General features: G+C 41.6%; 1 protein-coding gene across 1 annotated transcript in view; it reads right to left on the reverse strand.

Moving 5' to 3' along the window:
• LOC135200165 (phosphatidylserine synthase 2-like) overlaps positions 1-13322 on the reverse strand; it is a 180857-nt gene extending 167535 nt beyond the window's left edge. Inside the window, exon 1 of the mRNA XM_064228523.1 lies at positions 13068-13322. The gene's annotated coding sequence lies outside the window, so the exon portion shown is untranslated. The remainder of the gene's footprint in view (positions 1-13067) is intronic.
• Positions 13323-18317: the final 4995 nt, after the last annotated feature.

Below are 18317 nucleotides of genomic sequence, written 5' to 3' on the forward strand. Positions count from 1 at the left end.
CCCTGATCATCAGACATCAATTTCTCTACTGTTGCATAACCTTGCTCTTTGAACAGTGACAAGATACCCAGCACAGACCCATCTATAATGAAAGGCTGTTCTCAGCCAAAACCTGTTTCAAAAAGAACCCACAGAAAGAGTCCTAGTGCCTCCAAGACTCACCAAAAATTTGCGGACTGGTGCATATGGATAGTCAAGTCCTCCTGACACCAATAACCCTTGGAACTTCACCTTGTTTTCCTTGAAAGACATATTAGAGAAGGACAAGTAAGCCATCATGTTTAGTAATAAATCTAACCATGCAGACACCTCCAGAGAGATACAAGCAAGATGCAAGAGCAAATGCTGGTCCACCCTTCACAAGATCACATAGGTGACCTACCACCTGCACACCAGGGATTAGTCACAAGCATGCCTCTAATGCAAAGTGAGTTGTTCTTGAAGGATAGACAGTTCCTTCTTAGTCATCTTCCTCTTTGACCCCTCCTTTTTCCACTGGTGATCAAAACAATAACTCAAACTATACTCTGTTTTTTTTCATCTGTCCATCCACCTGTGGTGTTTTTGTATGGTAACACTGCGTCCCGGGCTTTAGATAGTTACGCCATGTGTAAGTTTTAGATAAATAAAAGGATATCTGGGTGTCCATTTGCAACTGAAAAGTGTTTTAATAATTTTCTGTATGCGAATTACACCGTTAATATTCGAAATAGGATATTATTATAATCGTTGAATGTAAGCTGAATGTAACTGTCTAAAGCCCGGGACACAGTGTTACCATACAAAAACACCACAGGCAGATGGACAGATGGAAAAAAACAGAGTATAGTTCATAAGTGCAAAACCCAAAAGTATGAGGATTGATGTTCACAGGTGGCATAAAGCACACACACACACCTCTTCATGCCCTGAACATTTACACCAACTGAACTTTCAAAAAGGTAAAGAATCAGTCCTCATCATTTATACCACAATCAAACACATAATAGTCACATAGCATGCCAAAGTTGGTGACAGTAATTCATAAAAAGGAAATAGCCATTATAGAATCCAGAAGCAACAAAGATATTTGAATTGAAGTACAGCTGTTAATAAAAATAGTGATGTCAACACTCATTTGGAGAAGAAAAAATATAATAACTCCAGTATCCAACAGCAAAGTACCTAGAGAATCTCAATATATAATTACTGATGCATATATAACCAAAATAAACAAATAGTACTAGTGTTGTCAACATGATCTTACACTACAGGAGGATGCAGAGCCTATCATCATAGTTACAGGATAAAACAGAACAAAAGTAAGATACAAAAGAAAAGGTAATACACATATAGCCATATGAGATTCTGATGATATCTCTGCAGTCATACAATGTCAACCTTTGAGACTGTAGTGACTACATATGAAGTCATACCTGGAAAATTTGTAAACACTACAACTTCATTTTTTTACTTCGTATAATAAAGTTCTGTATGTGCACTGGACATACAAAGGACAACTTTCAGAACCACCTACTATAGGAATCTCAAAGGTTAAGCATAAGAAAAATTTCCACTAAAACGTACATCATTACAGTCAACCCCTGTATTCGTGGATTCCTCTATGGGCCTTATTTGTGGGAAATTCACCTATTTGCGTTATTTTTCTAAGAGAAATACAGGCAGCCCTCGGTTAACAGCAGTATCAGTTAACGGCTATTTGGTTTTATGGCGTTTGTCTAGCAACACTGTTAACTGGATTTTCGGTGCCGATCTCTGGTTAGCAGCGCCAATATCTGGTTAGTAGCGCCAATCTCTAGCTAACAGCAGCACCAATCTCTGGTTAACGGCGTCAATATTCAGTTAACAGCGCCGTTAAGCAGGTTTTTAGTGCTGTTATTGCTGATTTTTGGTTAGTAGCATCGGCCGGGAACGGAACCACCACTGTTAACCGAGGGCTGCATGTATTCACAAATTACTGTACTTTATCAATTTCATCAAATAATGCACTTTTTGCGATAAAACTATTAAAAAAGCAGGTTTACAAATTTTAAGTGGGGTTTTCCTGAGTTTTAACTAATAAAATAGGCAGTTTTATGCATTCTTATAGGGATTTCAAGTATTTGTGCAGGGGAGGGGGGGGGGGGGGGGGCTGGTATGCATCCCCACAAATACGGGGGTCCACTGTATTCCTAGCTAATGTGCACCCAAGAGGACAAACTAGTAAATATGAGCATACCATCAAGATCTGTTAACATTTGTATCATTTACTGTACGTAACTCATATATAACTGGTACAACATTGCATCTTTCAAACAAGCGTTTTAAATTGCACTTGATTTCTCATCAACCAAAATATAAAGAGCTGGTTCAACTAGTTCAGCACTATAGAAAACAAGTAAATCCACAAAACATGTTTCCCTCTCTCATCCTGATATGCATATACTATACAGTGTAAGGTTCCATGAAGTCACTCATCACCTCCACACCAAAAGGACTATCTTCCCCTTAAAAGTAGAATGTCCATTTCATAATTTCTCGCTACATATCATACAGCTTTACATTACAGCATCTGTGTGGAATTTTCAATGAGGTCATTCATATTACAGGTGTAAAGTTTACACAAGACAGTATGGTCTAGATTAATGACACCTGTCTAAATAATTTACACTTGGATTCAATGAAGTCAGACTGTACTGGAAAGCAGAAAAAGTAAACTAAAGTTCTGAATGTCCTTTCTACTGACCTTTGAAAATTCTGATGATATCGTGCAAATTTCATCACTGGAGACAAAGTGAAATTACTTAATTTATGAAAAATTAATCGATTAACCATAAATATTTTGATGTAGGATAGCATTGGAATGGCATCAGGAATATGTTGGGGGTTGGTTTAATCCCTTAAGAGTAGGGGCTGTTTGAAGAATACTAACCTCATTAAACCTCTCCAAAGTAGATAACAATTTTTGCCATTTTCTTAATGTAGTATATGTTTTTATATGCAATAATTGGCATAATTAGGAATGACATATAAAATATTGGAAAGGAAATTTATTTTACTTTTTCATGTTGAAAAAAGAAGCTATGAATTTATATAGTTTTTAATACTGAATATATTCTATATTATTGAACCAAAATGTCTATGCAGATCATTCTGACCATTAAACTTTTTTGCTTTGGCTACACTGGAAAAAAAATAATTTGGCTTAAAAATGAGATATATCAAAGAAAGTTTCCTCCAAGATTGCAAGTGGTAAGCCAAAAGGTGAGTGTGTGGACAAATCCCTCCCTCAAAGAACAAAAAACGTCAAAAGGATTACGTAATTAAAGATTTATTTTGGAAATGAGATGGCTAACAAAATGATAATTGTTATGATACAATAAAGTTTGTTCATACTTACCTGCAGATATATATATAGCTGTATTCTCCGAAGTCCGACAGAATTTCAAAACTCCCGGCACACGCATGGTCGGCCAGGTGGTAGTACCCATTCCCGCCGCTGGGTAGGCGGGCGTCAGGAACCATTCCCATTTTCTGTCAGATATTTCTAGTGCCACTGTCTCCTGAGGGGTGGTGGTGGCACTTTGATTATATATATCTGCCAGGTAAGTATGAACAAACTTTATTGTATCATAACAATATCATTTTGTTCATGAACCTTACCTGCCAGATATATATATAGCTGAATCCCACCTTTGGAGGAAGGGGGAGACAGACTCGGATTTTGGGAAACAATTCCATTTACATGATTGATATCTTGGTTCCTTACCTGTTAGCATAGCTGACTTCGTGAGTACCGTCACCCAAGTCTGCTTCTGCTTTACTAGAGACTCCAGCAAGTAGTGACCTGCGATGCTGTTGAGTTCTAGAGGATCTGTCAAACGGGGGCGTGACCACAAAACAACTAGATCCTACATTATAGACCTCCAATTTTTTGGGTAATGCATTCCTAGAGGTGCCAGCAAGGACGTGACCTGTGTAGCTGGTGCGCTCTAATGAACTGCCACGGGGAGCGTGACCACAATGTGACAGATCATATAGGTGTTGATTAGACACCGAATGCTGTTAATGCTTCACTGGAGGTGCCAGCAAGGACGTGACCTATATAGCTGGTGCGCTCCAGATGATTTGTCAACGGGTGCATGACCACAATGTGACAAAAACATTTTTACCCTATTATGAGGGCGAAGCAAAAACATTACCACCTGACCTAGCCTATCTGGTTAAACTTCGTATAACCAAGGCTAATGGAGGGGAAGTCCGCCTAAGGCGGCCGACCCAAGACCACAATAAAACTAAACACCTAAATAAGAATAATAAACTAAAAATAAAAAATAAAAGAAAATAAAATTATTAAAAGTCCAAACTAACATATTATTTCCTAAATGATAGGAAGAGAGCTACTCTGTACCCAATATAGTGTCTGCTGCGACATATGGGCCCAAAGAGGCAACAGTTCTCGTATGTAGTCCTCACCTCCCGAAGGTAGTGAGAGGCAACACTGAATTACTACGCCAAAATGTGGCATTCAAGATGTCATTAAGTGCCATGTTTCTTTTTGAAAGACTATACCGACGTAGAAATAGCCCTCAACTTCATGCGCATTCACCTTCAACATTTTCATATCACTTTCTTGACAGGATGAATGCGCTTCCTTGATGGTGTCCCCTCAAGAAAAAAGCCCCAAAGCATTCTTCGACATTGGTTAAATTTGGCTTCCTTACCGAACACCACAAGTTATCCGAAAGACCTCTACAATCCTTAGTCTTCTTTAGGTAGAATTTTAGAGCCTGACAGGGCACAGAACTCTCTCTGGCTCACGCCCAATGATTTCGGCCATCCCTTTAATTTTCGAAGGTCCTAGGCCAAGGGTTGGACGGATTTTTCATTTTTTGCCAGGAACGTTGGGCTCAGGAACAAACCGCGTTATAACCTTTAAAGCCCACGTATTTGCTAATCGCTTGTACCTCGCTGACTCTCTTCGCCGTCGCCAGAGCAGTCAGGAAGATAGCTTTTCTAGTAACATCCTTCAGGGAAGCTGTATGCATAGGTTTCGAATGGACTGGACATGAGGAACTTCAGAACTACAATCCAAGTTTTCCAAGACGGCCAAACCTGGGTTGTTGAACCTTCGTTTTTGTTTCAAAAGATCTCAAGAGATCGTGAAGGTTTCTGTTGTCCGCCAAATCCAGGCCTCTGTGCCTAAAGACAACTGAAAAGCACACTCCTATACCCCTTGATTGTAGAGACTTGCAAGTTTTTGATCCCTTCTCAGATACAAAAGGAAGTCAGCAATCTGGCTCACAGAGGTCGTGGTGGAGGAAATGCTGTTCTTCTTGCACCAACTCCTGAAGACTGCCCACTTCGATTGGTACACTGCATTGGATGAAGCTCTTCTTGCACTGGCGATAGCTTTTGCCACTGACCTAGAAAAGCCTCTCGCTCTGGCCAACTTTTGGATAGTCTGAATGCAGTCAGACTCAGAGCGGAGAGATTTCTGTGGTACCTCTCGAAGTGGGGCTGTCTGAGTAGATCTGTCCTTACTGGAAGCGTCCTCGGGAAGTCTACTACGAAGGCCTGACCTCTGTGAACCAGTCTCTCGCCGGCCAGAACGGGGCGATCAAAGTCATTCTCGTCCCTTCCGACGCCGCAAACTTCCTCATGACTTCCCCTAGGATCTTGAACGGGGAAAGGCCGTACAGGTCCATCCCCTCCCGTCCAGTCCCAGAGAAGTGCGTCTATCGCCACTGCCGCTGGGTCTAGTACTGGGGAGCAGTACAGTGGAAGCCTCTTCGTTCTGGACGTCGCAAAGATGTCCACTAGCGGACGTCCCCATAACCCCCACAGCTCTTGGCATACCTCCTGATGCAGAGTCCACTCGGTTGGCAGAAGTTGACCTCGTCTGCTGAGGAGATCTGCCCTACTTGTTCTCTACTCCTGCTACAAACCTTGTAAGGATCGTGACGTCCAGTGCCCTTGCCCACAGCAAGATCTCTGCCAGTGCAAAAAGGGACCGAGACTGTGTTCCTCCCTGCTTCTTCAAGTACGCCAGAGCTGTGTGTTTTGTCTGAGTTGACTTGGACTATTCGATGAGAGACTTTTTCTTGGAAAAAACTGGAGAGCTAAAAAGATGGCTGCCATTTCCTTTAGGTTGTTATGTGCCAGGACACCTGTTCCCCTCTCCAGGTTGCCTGACACTTCTTCCCCCCCTAATGTTGCTCCCCCACCCCGTGGTGGACGCGTCGGAGAACAACACTAGGTCGGGGCTCTGAAGCTTGAGAGACACGCCCTCCGACAACTTTACTGGATCTAGCCACCATTTTAAGTGATGTTTTACCTCTCTTGAAATTTTTAAGCTCATATCCAGATTCTTGCTTTCTTTCCAATTTTCCTTGAGAAAAAATTGTAGCGGTCTGAGGTGCAGCCTCCCCAAGAAACAAACTTCTCCAGCGAGGAAATGGTCCCCAGCAGGCTCATCCATTCCCTCACCGAGCACGGAATCTTTCCCCTAGGAGGCTGTCACTTTGTCCCTAACATTGATGCTGACGTCCCTGGACGGAAAAGCTCGAAAACGCCACTGAATCCATCTGAATCCCCCCAGATACAAGATGGATTGGGTTGGGATCAGATGTGACTTTTCGAAATTCACCAGTAGTCCCCCAGGGACTTCACCAACGATAAAGTTGTTTGAAGATCCTTCAGACACAGCGTTTGAGTGGAGGCACGAATGAGCCATCGTCCAGGTACATAGAGAGGACTGATATTTGCAAGATGAAGCCACCTCGCCACGTTCTTCATTAAAGTCGTGAAGATCATAGGGGCAGTGCTCATCCCGAAGCAAAGCGCCCTGAATTGATAAACTGTCCCTTTTAGGACAAACCGAAGATACTTCATCGACTGTGGATGGATGGGGACGTGGAATACGCTTGTGAGGTCTAATGAAACCATCCAATCGTTTGGTCTTAAGGTCCCAAGAACTGACTGAGGTGTCTCCATCTTGAATTTCTGCTTCTGTACGAACGATTCAGACTGCTCACATCTAAGACTGGTCGCCAACCTCCTGACTGTTTCGGCACCAGGAATATCCTGTTGTAGAAGCCTGGAGATTCCAGGTCTACGACCTGTTCCACCCGCTGCTCTTTTCCAACATCTGCTCGAGCAGATCGAAAGTATTTGTTGCTTCTCCTATGGATGGTAAATAGGGGATAAATCCTTGGGTGTCGTGCACAGTGGGGGAGGTTTCAAGAAAGGAATCTTGTACCCCCGCTTGATGACGTTGAGCGACCAGCTGTCCGCCTTCCTTTCTATCCAAGCTTTTGAGAATAGTCGAAGCCTGGCTCCTACTGGTGGCTGAAGGATATCTGGTTCATTTCATTTCCTCTGATCTTAGCCGAGACTCTGCCTCTGGAACGTGTACTTCCTCGAGAAGATGTTCGCGAGGAAACTCCACCTCGAAAGGGCTTCTGCTTCTTGAACGGTTGCGCCCGTGCCAACGTAGAAGAAACAACCGTTAACTCTTTGCCACGCTGCGCTTAGGGGGGAGTTCTTTGGGTAGCCTTCTCTTCGTAGACTGACAGCCAGATCTTTGACCATAGCCTGAGGAAAAAGATGGCTCGAAAGAGGCGCATACAACAATTCTGCCTTTGAGAGATAGAGACCGCCTTTTGCAGTAAAACCACAATAGGCCGCTCTCTTCTTCAAAATCGAAGTGCAGAAATGCGAAGCCAACTCCTCCGAACCATCCCTGACGGCCTTGTCCATGCACGCAAGCACGCTGGACAGCTCCTCGGAGGCTAAGCGAATCAGGACTACGCGACCGGTTATCCAAGACCCCTAAACACCAATCCAAAAAGTTGAAAACTTCTATCGTACGAAGAGTCCCTTCATATGATGGTCCATCTCAGAAAGGGTCCAGGGCACTTTCGTCGTCGACAAAAGGGATCTCTTCGGTGCATCTACCAAGGTAGCGAAGTCACCTTGGGACGATGAGGGGGCTCTAAAACCTATCTCCTCCCCTGTCTCATACCAAAGACCTGCCTTCCCTGTCAGTCTTGAAGGGGTAGGGCGAAAGCGTTCTTGTTTCGGGCTTTTCTTGACTCCACCAATCTGCATTTTCTTAAAAGCCTTTTTGTTGATAATGAAGTAGCCATCTTCAACAATCCTGGAGTCTTGTAGCCTTAGACGATAGCAATTTGTGAATGGAGGCGACTGCGGGGCTTCAGGTTTAAACTTCTCTTCAAAGGAGGTTCGAAGCAATTGAACAAACAAAACCTGGTAATCTGAAGATACTGCTGATGATTGTTTTCTTCAGTTAATTCCCCCTCCGACAAGTTTTCCTTCTTCAGATTCATTACTATCCTCCGAATCTCGGCGAATGTCTGAAGAAACATTACGTCGTGCGTCCAGCTGCGCGCCATGCCTGGCGTCAAGCCGAGCGTCCAGACCGAGAATCCTGCCGAGCGTCACGCTTGGCATCCAGCCGAGCGTCCCCGCCCGGCGTCGAGCCGAGCGCACCAGTCGAACGTCAGGCCTGGCGTCAAGTCTCGCTGCCGCCTTAACGTCGTGCTCTGCAGACCTTCGTGCACGAAATCTGGAAGGCGAGGTAACATAGAGAAAAAGCAGGCGATGAGAAGGAGACTGCCTGGATCTCTTGACTGGCAGTTTATCATCCTTCCTCCTGTGACTGAATTATCCTCTTTCTCTGCAACTAATAAGGCAATTTTGATGTTGCAAATTCTCAATCTTCTTCGATTTAGGGCTGATCCTGTGAGAAGACGAGGGGCGAGGGGAAGCCCTCCTCCTTCTCACATGGACCGCCACAGGTATATCCTTAGCGCAACCAGGGCGCTCAAAAGCATTGTCGTCAAAAGACTCCTCTCCGGCGACGATCGCAACACAGAAGAAGAGAAGGACGTGAAGCGTCTTTCTCCCTTAGACCAAAGGTGCCAGTCGCCTGTGCAACATCTTGCACCTTTGCTCTCTTTTTCGGTGGAGAGTCTTCGAATTGTTCTGGAGACGACCGCAAAACAGAAGGGGCTAAGGGATGTGCAGCGTCCTCCTCTGAGGAATCAAAGGCGGCCGCTTGTGTGACATCTATCGTCTTTGTCCTCTTCAAAGGGCGCGATTGCTTCCGAAAGCTCCAACCGCTGCGCGGGAGGACGATTCTGATGACGAAAAACACACTTTCACGATCCGTTTTACGAACTTTGGAAGCCTGGGAAACGCCCCCAGGTCTTGCCGAAGGAACGTCAGATCGTTTGTCCGACCCCCCTTCCGCAACACTCGGAGCATTATCACTACACACCACTGCACTATTAACACCTTCTAATGCTTTGCACTTTTGATTCCAGGCTACGCAAAGATTCAAGAATCATTGATAGGGTATTACCTCCACAGACACTAATGTAGGGCCCGAAGGCATCACAGGTTTAGGAGGGATAAATTCCACTGGATGTAACAACTGGCGTTACACTCCTTCTTACCCTATCTCTTTCTATTTTAGAAACATATGATTCATACGCCTTCCACGCAGAATCAGGACATACTCTCCATTCATTGCAGCGATCATCAGACCACACAAACATGTTTCCGACAATTAGCGCACACTGTATGAGGGTCTACCGAAGATTTCGGTAGCCTCACCTTGCATTCTTCCACACCACATACTCTGGCGCTAGTCGAACTGATCCAGACATCTCAAGTTAAAGGAAAAATCAAGCCAAATTCAAAATCAATCCACAATTAGCGTATGCCTAACCACCGATCCAAATCAAATAACCAAAAAATCAATCGGGATACTCAAGTGACAAAAGAGTTTTCCAAAATCCAATGACGGAGGTGCAGAAAACACTTGTTGGCTGCACCGGCGACAGAAAATATCTGACAGAAAATGGGAATGGTTCCTGACGCCCGCCTCCCACCACGGCGGAATGGGTACTACCACCTGGCCCGACCACTGCGTGTGCCGGGAGTTTTGAAATTCTGTCGGACTTCGGAGATAATAGCTATAATATAATCTGGCAGGTAAGGTTCATGAACAAATTATCATTCTCATGAAATATCATGTTTTTAACAAATTTCATACTTATTTTTGCCACAAGTATACAAAATTTCAAAAGAAGGTAAATGAAAAAAATTCTAAAACTAATTTTTCCTAGGAGGAAGTGGTGGCTAGATCCTTACTATTACTGTTGGACATACAATCAAGAGACACTTGGCAATTCAGAGACAGTGTACTCCTGACCTATGCAAGGTCTTCCTTTTTGCTGATCATACTTTCTATTGTAGATAAAAATGACTAAGCACGATCCTCCTAATAGGGATGCACCAATACCAAATTTTTGGCCAATACCGATAACTTTTAAAACCGATACCGATGCCTGTTACCACTATATTACTGCTATTTATGAGAATGTACTGCACATGTTAAAATAGTACCCAACTCCAAAAGAATGGCAATGACTCATTGCTGACAGATAGACACAACCATAGTTAATTAAAATTGGAATTGCAGTAATAAATTGTTAAATACACTGCGAAGTATTAAAATACCATCTGTTTTTAAAAGATAAACAATGAATCTATATAGAATGATATGCCTATACTATATAGTTTGTTTGGTGGGCTTTGTTAATATATACAGGCGGTCCCCAGTTTACATGAGCTTCGGCTTACGACGTTCCAAGGTTACAACGCTTTTCAATCACATTCATCAGAATTTCTTTCAAGGTTTACGACGCATGTTCCAGGGTTATGACGCTTACAATCCTGATCTAGCGGAAGAAATATGACTCCAAAAAGGCAAAATAATAAACATTTGAAGGTTTTTCTTATGAAAAAACACAATACAAATGCAGTTTACATAGTTTTCAAGTCAACTAAAACACTTAAGGTAATAGTTTTATAGGCGATTAAAACTACATTAAACTGGTACCCATGTCTGTGTATCAATTGGTGGTTTTTCAATTTCTTATTTTTCTGTCTATTAATTGGTGATTTAAAAAAAAAATTCTGTATCAGCTGGTGATATCTTAATTCCTTTTTTTTTTCTGTCTGTCTATCAATAAGTGATTTGGTCATTCTAGGAAATAACTCCGCACGTACTGCGTCAAATGCATTTCGCCGTGTTTAGTACTAGCCCCTGGTGGTTAATTACAGTCGACGCCCCCCGAAAATGGCAAATTCTTAATAAGCAACCCAAATACTATTGAAAACTGTAATTTCCAAAGAAATAGCTACGGTACCATACCCAGAGTTATTACCTACATCTACAGGAGACTCTTTTTATTCTTTTTTCATTGACATCAGTGGAACATTTCTTAGAAATCCTTGCAGTAACAGACTTGGTAAAGTCTGAAAAGATTGCATTCAGGTACAAACACCATACTGTATACAGGTTGTTTAAAGTGATTGGACTAGACTACTTACAAAATTGCCCTGAGAGATTTTAAGAATGGAATATTGGATGACTTTGATGAACCTGAAAGACTTGTCTAACCTGTTATACTACAATCCCTTTAGTCTAACAATAGGAAACCAGATTACTTTACTACTGACATAGGCCTAAGGATCAGGTTAAGTGGGAAGGTGTAAGGGAAGCCCATTCCTTATGTGAATTTGTGGATGTTAACAAAGAAAGTAACATAATGGGTGTTAACAAAGCAGGCCTGTACCGAGGGGCGGCAAAAAAATTTCTGGAAGTCCAAAACTGAAGAAATATTTTTGAATTCCAGTACGTACACACTTTCAATATTATAAGTAAAATTCTGTTAACCAACTCTGAGTAACATCTAACAGGGAAGAAGGGCATTAGATCGCATATCCAATTTTTCTTCTAAATATAACTAAAACATTTGGGTATACCTAATATGCAATGACATCTATAGAAGAAAAGGTCCAGTTTTAGGAGAAAAGACCCCCATAAAAAACTCTGGGCATGGGCCTGCTAAGAAAGTAACATACTATAACAAGATATGACTGACAAAATTCTATGTTAAATTGGAATGCATTTTGTTTCGTTTATTTACATATCCCCCTACTGAGGCTATTGTTAAGACCAAATGAGGCGTAGTATAGCTAATGAGTTAGGTAGGTCTAAGCAAGAATTCCAGAAGGAAATGAATGTCAAATTCTACGCAACATCCAGAACTAGGGCTAAAAGATGAAAAAATTATGCTTAATAACTCCCCGTCGGGTATTTCTTTGGAAATTACAGTTTCCTGTAGTATTCAGGTTGCTTATTATGAATTTACCGTTATTTTCGGGCGGTCGACTGTAATTAACCACCAGGGGCCAATACTAAACACGGCAAAATACATTGGACGCCCCAATCCCTAGTGGATGTCGTATTCGCCGCTACGTTCCTGGCAGTCTGAGCGGAATTCTTTAGAATTACCAAAATTATATTTTTCTATCTTACTTAGTAATTAGGCATTTTTTACAAATGGCCTACACTTTCCTTAACCTTACTGTTGGTCTGAAAACCATGATGGTACTGTAGTAACTACTAGGTACCACAGTGTAAATAGCTACAAGTACCTATTAGTAGGTAGGCCTATACTAAAGTATGCAAGTACCAGACCTAGTACTATAAAGGAGCCCCATGATGTGCTACAATGCATTTCTCGGATTTCTTAGGATACCCTAAGGCAGTCTCAAATTAGCTTATTTGAGATAAGCAACAAGGTAGTAGGTAACTAGGGCCCTATACCTATTTTATTTCAGCCTAGGCCTATACAGGCTGTTACAAGGTTTTGATCGGTGACCTAAACTCGTGTGGTGCCAGAGGTAAACCTTAAAGCATAAATGATTCCTATTGGCTACCTAGTATTACCCGTTCGCATACCCAAGACTGGGTATAGGCCTAGGCTAGCCTGCGGCAACATTATAGCTATTCGCCCGTTGGTTAGCCTAAATACCGGCGCCCCTGTCCACCTATCGTAGTCCCTACACTTAGCTCCATGGGCTCAAAGGGGCTTGCAAAGGAACCTTGAATCTCGGGGCATCGTCGCCGTCCCTCCCGAATGACCCGAGCCAGGTCACGGCGAGTGTCGAACACCATACGTCAAGTTTCATTCAACCCGACTCACCTTTAAACAAGAACTGGTCAGCCTAAACCCCAATCAGAACCGCAAACAAAAACAAACGACGTCTCGTCGAACACCGATGAAAAACAGGGTTACCCCGGCGAAGGGAATGAAGTCATGTGTGTTTTCGGGGATTTAATTCCTCCCGTGAATGAAATAATAAGGGCTAGGCGTGACACGAGCGAGAACGTCCGCCGCACATCTTGATTGCACAAATGTTACCGGGCGACTGACGAGACTGACTGACTCTGACCTCATAGGCCAGTCCGAAACCGACAGTTTTAGTCTCAGGTTGCAGTGTTCGGATTCCTTAATTGTGACTACTCTTCTTCCTTTTATTTCACTGGAAAGAAGATGGGATGTTTTTCATCAGCGACGAGACATTTAAAACTTACTAAGAAAATGTCATTTATGGTTAGCGTAGTACTGGAGCTAAACGTTTGTCAAAGCATGAATGACATTCGCGTGGAAAATCTATATGATCAGAAAGATCAGCCTAAATGTTGAACGTATAATATATATATATATATCTATATATATATATAATTATTGATTATATATATATATATATATGTATATATATAGAGAGAGAGAGAGAGAGAGAGAGAGAGAGAGAGAGAGAGAGAGAGAGAGAGTCTTGAATGCACCTGTTTCATGTGTAACAGTAGGTATTATTTGATTTAAAAGCTGATACATACTACGTAATATGTTTGTTTGTGTGTGCTGACACAGTATTTATGAAACAGGTAAATAAAATATCAACACAAAAATACGCAAGTACAAAATGCGCGGAAGATTCTTTTGGTGCAATCGGCAGAGTTTTCTGTACAGTGTATAATGCTGTATGAAACTCTCAGCCACGTGCCATGAAACTCAGCTGCGGCCCATGAAACTTTCAGCCACGGCCCGTTGGTGGCCTGTGTTTGTGGCGGTGCCAGACGCATGATCATGGCTAACTTTAACCCTAAATAAAAAAAAATAAAGACTACTGAGGAGAGAGGGCTGTATTTTGGTATTTGATGAATGGAGAGTGGATGATAAACATAATCACTTGCAACCCTCCAGCCTCAGTAGTGTTTAGGATCTGGGGCTGACAGAAAAAAGTGTGGACGGACAGACAAAGCCATTTCGGTAGTTTCTTTTACAAAAAAGAAAAAAAGATAAAAAATAAATGAATAAAAATCTACAACAGTCGCTTCAGCCTAGGTAAAGCTCATCAGCATCATGTCGAACACCTTACGCGCTCTCTTACTTACCTCTATCTTGCTTCCAGAATGCTAAAGCCTTTCCGTCATGTGTATGAGTGAGCGTTTTTTTTTCTTTCTTTTTTGAGCAATCAAACACAAATCAATCCAATTTATGTGCCTTGATTTAATATTTCTTCAGTAATAAACGGTATAACATGCTTGATGTTACAACGATTTTTTAACATTTCGCTTTTATTGAAATGGTCCATTGCCTTAATGCTCTTTTAGCAAGAAGTACAATGCATCTTAAAGCATTGTACTTCTTGCGTTCCTGAGGGGTGGGGGCCGGAGGGAACTGTTTGGAATCGCACCCCCCGGGCTACAAAGTGAGGGGGGTTCCCAAATTGCGGAATTTAACCATTGCTGCTATGACAGGACAAGCTAAATCCAGTGGCCCCAAAATGGTCAAGGGTCCCATTTATATTTGGACCCGAAAGTTTGGGGTCCACGAAAGGGCCCCAATATCCAATTTTGTGAACAAAAATGTTATGTAAAATAAATAGGGCTCTCTATGGGGGCGCCTCCCAGTCGTAGAGCCCATTATAGACCTTCTCATACGGATCGGAGGAGGTTGGGTAATGTTGATTGGGGTAAGGGCAAGGCCGATCTAAGGCAATTGATTACTCCTTATAGGGGTCCTAATTATCCTCTGAGGACCCCCATAATGGCCCCATTTGCTCAGGTAATACACATTCAAATGATTCAATAAATCTGGCCTTTTGCTTAACCCAGAGGGCTGGTGGCCCCATTGAAGGGTGCTCGGGCCAGCCCTGGGTAACGGGATTTGGGCAAGAGGTGTCACTGTCATGTGTGGGAGAGGGAGAGAATTATGAATAATATATAGCTAAGTCTGAAATTTGCATTTGCAAGTACCTTTAAAACTATCCTACAATTGCTTTGGCTCGCTTCGCTCGGCCCCCACCCCATAAAAGGGCCCCAAAATGGGACTGTGCCCCCCGGGTCCCAAAATGTTCTATGAACGCCCTTGATAGTGGTACTGTGTTTTTGGGAAAGGGCTTGTGGTGGCATGAAGCCGTCCTAAAGTAAGACAACCATTAACAGGGATGAAAATTCATAGAAAAAGTTCAGTGCCAAATGTCGATCGTAAGTCAACACTTGGACATCTCAGATGGAAGAAGATTAAGAAGTAGGGGTGGAGAAAAGATAAGTACCAAGTATCAGTGTAGTGGGATCCGCATAAGATCATTTAATTATCCTTAATCGCTATCATTGCGATAAATATTCAGTGACGCCTATGTGCTTCGACAAACTTAACCTGACAACGGCAAGAAGTTGGTGGGAAGTTAGTGAGTGAAAGGAAGTATCATTAATTTGTGAAAGGAATAGGTAAGGGAGAGCTGTTTAGATAATTCAATAGAGAAAACAAAAGATAATGATATACAAGAAAAAGTCAAATCTGCTTAATATTTGAATCAAATTTTGTCCAGTAGTCACTATCAACCAAAGATGCCTCAGACTCACAGCTGGTTATAGATTTAGCCAGTCTTAAGCTGGCACGAGCTCTTGCTCTAGGGCGGCCCGTAAACATACATAAAAGGGAGATATGAACAGACATATGTAGATGGCACTATGTTCTCTAACAGCAGAAAGGAAGGAGTTAAGTGGTGATAAAAAATCTTGAGAAACTGACCTCCTTCATGAAAGCAGAGAAGTCGGGGATCTTGTTGAAAAATAAATAAGAGAGAATAGGGGAAGCAAGTAAAAAGTTGAATAAGAAATGGTTGAATACAAAGAGTGACAAACAAACGCCTTCGGAATGGTAAACAAGAGAGAGGTGACCATAAACTAAGTACAAAATTGTAAGGAAAAAAGAATTCATAACTCATGAAATTGCGAAATACGGAAAAGCAAGAAAAGTTGAAATATGGTTCTAGAAAAAGAATAAAAATAAATGACTGACAACCTTACTATCTTCAATGTAGAAACTTGTGGATAAGAACAAAGGGGAGTTCCGTACGGTGAGGGTGGAGAAGACCAAGAAAGAAAATCCTATAAAAACTGCGTCGGAGAGAATGCGACACACATACACGTTGGGAGCAATACGATTACCAATGATTTTATTGAAGAGAACATATAAAGCACGCATATAAATATATAAGGTGAGTTCTCTGATTGGAGAAGTAAAAAGAAATATATGGATGAATTACTTAAAAGGGAGGCGGTAACGAGGAAGACCAAGACTGAATTTACCGGAGCAAAATTATTCTAACTTTGAAGGGAAAATGGAGACATGAGTTGCGAATTATGCTGGGAAGAAGAAGCTAGAAACAATAAGCTGTATCTCAGACCAAAAGTCTTCAAGGGGCGAGGACAATTAAACAAGTAAAAAATGAGCCAAAGTTTCTTCGGCGCAGTCGAGTTTTCGCTACAGCGTATAATGCTGTATGAAACTCTCAGCCGCGGCCCGGTGGTGGCCTTTGTTGGCCCGCTGATTATGATCAAATTTTAACCTTAAATAAAATAAAAACTACTGAGGCTAGAGGGCTGCAATTTGGTATGTTTGATCATTGGAGGGTGGATGACCAATATACCAATTTGTAGCGCTTTAGCCTCAGTAGTTTTTAAGATCTAAGGACAGACAGAAAAAGTGAGGACAGACGGACAAATAGCCATCTCAATAGTTTTCTTTTACAGGAAAACTAAAATGGCCACCCTTCAAGGTGAAGGAACCAGAAACCCCAGCTGAGGAATTAGCAAGAGTTTTAATGAGAGCAATGGAAGTCAGGAATACAGAGTAAAAACGTAGCTGGCTAACGAAGATGAACTTTCCGTAGGTACCAGCGCTTTGTACCACCTTAAGTAGTGTGACCATAGGAATCAGGAAACTTGACCACTTATAAAAAAAATTATAGTAACCGGGACAAAGGGTAACCACCAGTCTTCAGGGAGATAAAGTAGGGCAGGATAACTGAGTCAATCAAACGTAAGAAAGTGCTTGGCGTATGAGTTAATGAAGGCTGATGCAGAGCAAGAGCCCGTGCTAGCACAGGTCTAGATGAATCTAGGTAGTAGCATGAGTGAATGTCAATTCATTAAGATCAAGATGTCCTCTAAGAAGGAATTTTCATTGAAAATGTACACGTAAAAGAGGCCTTTGATACCTAGGCAGTTACTAAGCACATCAACGAAAAGATGAGGGAAATAACTAAATCATAATTATTTCTTAGAACAAGAAATAGTAGCAATGATATCATTTGTGCTATCTCAAATCACGGCGCCTTGCGTAGGAAGTGTGTTGAGTCCAGGACAAGACGTGGAGACATCTAAGAGGAACCAGAACCAATTATGGACCATGAGAAGGAGACATCCAAGGTTAGAGTCAAGGAAGGTACAAACTGATTTATGATCTCTCAATGAAAAGACGGCCAGTGCAAAGGAACGCTTTTACAAGATAAACATTGTAGGACTACAGTAGTATTCAGCAACCAAAAACAGTGTCAGAGAGAGAGAGAGAGAGAGAGAGAGAGAGAGAGAGAGAGAGAGAGAGAGCTGCTAGAAATTATTAACAGTTATATACCGTAGGTATGTGACTTCTGCTGAAACCACTAACATGGATGCAATCATGGGCGCCCACAGCCTATTTTCCAAGAGGGGCCAAATTTTATATATATATTATATATATTAATATATATTATATATATATATCTATATATATAGATATATATATATATATATATATATATATATATATATATATATGATATATGCGCAGAGGAACTGCGATGCCAATAATATAAGTGAAACAGGATGCGATAACGAAAAAATACAGTTACATTGACTTTTTTTTCAATAGTTCTATATGCTGTTCAGCTGAATTCAAATATTTCTGGAAAGAACATCGCAGTTAAATATACAGTATACAAATATTATACAATACAAACAATACCTTTAAATAACTTAAACTGGAAGAATATATTGTAAAATGGAAGGAAAACAAAGTGATGTAGTTAATTACAATAATGTAATATAATTTATATATATATAT

Source organism: Macrobrachium nipponense, chromosome 26 (assembly GCF_015104395.2).
Source record: "Macrobrachium nipponense isolate FS-2020 chromosome 26, ASM1510439v2, whole genome shotgun sequence".
NCBI classification, from domain to species: Eukaryota; Metazoa; Arthropoda; class Malacostraca; order Decapoda; family Palaemonidae; genus Macrobrachium; species Macrobrachium nipponense.